Source organism: Electrophorus electricus, chromosome 9, assembly GCF_013358815.1.
Source record: "Electrophorus electricus isolate fEleEle1 chromosome 9, fEleEle1.pri, whole genome shotgun sequence".
NCBI lineage: Eukaryota > Metazoa > Chordata > Actinopteri > Gymnotiformes > Gymnotidae > Electrophorus > Electrophorus electricus.
This window is the reverse complement of record NC_049543.1, coordinates 15,341,265-15,344,743: the sequence shown is the minus strand read 5'-3', so window position 1 is coordinate 15,344,743 and position 3,479 is coordinate 15,341,265. Positions and strand designations below refer to the sequence as shown.

Below are 3,479 nucleotides of genomic sequence, written 5' to 3'. Positions count from 1 at the left end.
TCACTGCCAGCCTCCATGGACCCACTGCAATTTGCATACCGCCACAACCGCTCCACTGACGATGCAATTGCACATCTGCTCCACACTACACTGACTCACCTGGACGAAGGGAGGGGAAATTATGTTAAAATGCTATTTGTCGACTACAGTTCAGCATTTAACACTATCATCCCCTCCCTACTCACTACTAAGTTGGGAGATCTAGGACTGCATACATCCCTGTGCCACTGGATCTCCAACTTCCTAACAGACAGACCGCAATCAGTACGGGTGGGCAACTGCGCCTCATCCACCCTCACCCTCAGCACTGGAGCTCCTCAGGGTTGTGTCCTAAGCCCCCTGCTCTACTCACTGTACACCTACGACTGCACAGCCACTTCCAGCTCTAACATCATTGTCAAGTTTGCTGACGACACCGTTGTCGTGGGTCTGATCTTGGACAACGACGAGAGGACCTACCTGGAGGAGATTAAACACCTGGAAAACTGGTGCCAGGAAAATAATCTCCTCCTAAACGTCAGCAAGACAAAGGAGCTGATCGTGGATAGCAGCAAGAAGCAGGTGTGGCACTACCAACCTGTGAGGATCAGTGGAACCACGGTGGAGAGAGTAGATAGTTTCAGTTACCTTGGAGTTCACATCTCGCAGGATCTGTCCTGGTCCCGCCATACCAACCCCCTTGCAAAGAAGGCTCGTCAGCATCTTTACCACCTCAGATGCCTAAGGGACTTCAGACTGCCCTCCAAAGTACTGCGGAACTTCTACACCTGCACTATCGAGAGCATCCTCACGGGGAACATCACAGTCTGGTTTCGGAATAGCACCAAGCAGGACAGACAAGCACTCCAAAGGGTAGTGCGTTCAGCAGAGCGCATCACTCACACGGAACTTCCTGACCTGCAGACCATCTACTACAAGCGGTGCCAGACCAAGGCCAGGAAAATTGTGAAGGACCCCACCCATCCCAACAATAGACTCTTCACTCTGTTGAGGTCAGGGAGGCGCTTCCGCTCCCTGAAGACCAAGACAGAGAGGCTGAAGAGGAGCTTCTTCCCACAGGCCATTCGGGCCCTGAATCAGGGAAACTGATAAACTGTGGGGACCACCACCACCATGTAACATGACTGTATATCTGTACATCTGTGTATATAGATTTATACTCAAGTACCCTGTTACACAACAACTGTAGATATGTTATTATATAAAATGGATCTGTACATTCTGTAGATTGTGTACATATATACCCAACCATATACATTGTACATTGTGTATATAATCATAATATACATATATTGTACATACTTTGTTAAAATATTTTTATACATACATAGAATATATATATTTACCTGCATATATATATTTTTCTCTATGCACCCCTGTTTCTCTTCCTCAGTTTGGACAGAGCACTCTCCACCATTTCACTGCGTATGACTATGTATGTGACGAATAAACGGAACTTGAACTTGAAGGTACAAGGTGCATAGTAATGTCTCTTGAGCTCTCCCTCTTCCTGCAGACAAACCTACTCATCCATTTATTCCAGGTGACACTGTTTTGGTCAAATCAATGAATATTCAGAAAGTTGGTGAAGCTGCGTATGGACCTCCAACAATCGCAATTACCCGAACCACTGTGCTAACGTCGGGATCAGCACAGTGGATACACACCAGTCGACTGAAGAAATCACCAGTAGCTGACGTGTCTGACAAGCCAAATGACCCTTAAGACATTCACATATAGTACAAAATTTGTTATATGATTTCATGCTGAGGGACTGCCCTTCGGCTGCACCACACACCAAGGAAGTCCTACTTGACGCTGTATGTTAATACACTTTAGCATTGGTATTATAAATTGATAGATATCCTATCTGCCTATTAACATCCTTGTGCAGACTCTGGTCCTTTCTCTCCTTGTTTTCCTAACAAGTGCATGCAAAACCTTACTATAGAAATAATGGGCCCCATTCGAGTGATAATATTGGCATTATTTTCAGTCTCAAAGTTCACAAGCAAACTTTAGTGGCAAAGTAACAATGTTTTCACTTGCACAGGGACATGAAACCTAAACCCTCAGAGTAAAGGTCTGCTGCTCTAGCATCTGAGGATTGCAGTTTGTATTATGTGAGATCCAGTCAGTTTGCATATAATGAATGTGTGTGTGTGTTTATAAACCTATGTGTGTCTGCGTGTGTGTTTGTTTACAATGGGAGACCATACCCATCGTCTTGAAACTCTGGAGCTATCATGTCAACCACACCTAACCCTTTTAGGTTTGCCTGAAGTGTTCTCCCTGTGTGTAAGAGACATTACATTAACAGCTCTTTCCATGTGTTAGTGACTCTAGCGTTCCCACTTTTCTTGAATGATCCCAGATGGTAAAAAAAGAGCTTTGACTCTTGCAAACTTCATCTTTTTTGTTGAACAAAAAGAAAGATGAATAACTCGCTTTATGGCCTGTTTCCTCACATGCATACCAAGGCCAGTATGCATCCAAATGTCATCTGTATAGTAGGAGTGCAGACTTTGAAAAATGTTGGTGTCATGAGGAAACTAAGGCTTTGTACCTGGTGGTCTAGTGGCTAGAATTTGGTGCTCTCACCGCCGTGGTCTGGGTTTGATTCCTGGTCAGGGAATGCTCTATGTTTTTCCTACCTTAAAATGAAAAATTGTTCGTGAAAACATCAACTTCCTTCGAGTCGGATTTGAACCAGCGGCCTAAGGATAACTGCTTTAACTTCTACAGTCCTCTGCTCTACCACCTGAGCTATCGAAGGTAACAGAGACGGTCTCCCAAAGGTCCAAACACCAGTTTGTTGGCAAGAAACACAGCCAGTTGTGAATGTTTAAATTGTAACGTTCATTTGACATATCTCTTCTGATGACATTTAGATGCATACTGGACTTTGTGTACATGAATGGAGAAAGGAAATAACTGGTCAGAATAACATGCAGTGCTTTTATAAAAAACTTTTTAAAGTGTTTCATGTAGAGAGAAAAACGAGTGGCTGAAATATCAGAAACATTAAAAGTGCAATGTGCACATATGGAAAGAAAATTGCTTTCATGTGGAACGCATTGAGATGTCAAACTGCCTGTGGAATATAAAACCTCTTGAAAGGATCGATTTTTCCTCACCTGCTGCGCTGGAGGTTTTATCATGGCTTCTAAGTGAAGAGGCTTTGTTCAGGGTGGAGTGAGTCTTTGATAACCAAGATTGCTGTTGTTTTGGCCCTCGATTAAGCAATGGCATTACACAATGTCAGGTCTTTCTCAGTCAAGTGCAAAGAATGAAGTAGAGGGCAAGGACTTGAACATGCACATGTCTTCGCCTGAATACAGACAATTTACCTGAAAAACGATTGCCTCAAAGGTTTGTTCCAAAATTGCTTCCCTAATGCATTAGCTAACAGTCAGCACAAGTGTGAATGTTGAAGATTCATTCAAGCATCAGTCTGTATTGTGTACAAAGGAAGCGAA

At 43.5% G+C, this 3,479-nt stretch overlaps 1 non-coding gene across 1 annotated transcript; it reads right to left on the bottom strand.

The window, feature by feature from the left end:
• Positions 1-2,689: 2,689 nt before the first annotated feature.
• trnay-gua lies at positions 2,690-2,776 on the bottom strand. The gene is given in 2 exon segments: positions 2,690-2,725; positions 2,740-2,776. It is a non-coding gene; the product is annotated as a tRNA-Tyr (tRNA).
• Between the last annotated feature and the right edge of the window lie 703 nt (positions 2,777-3,479).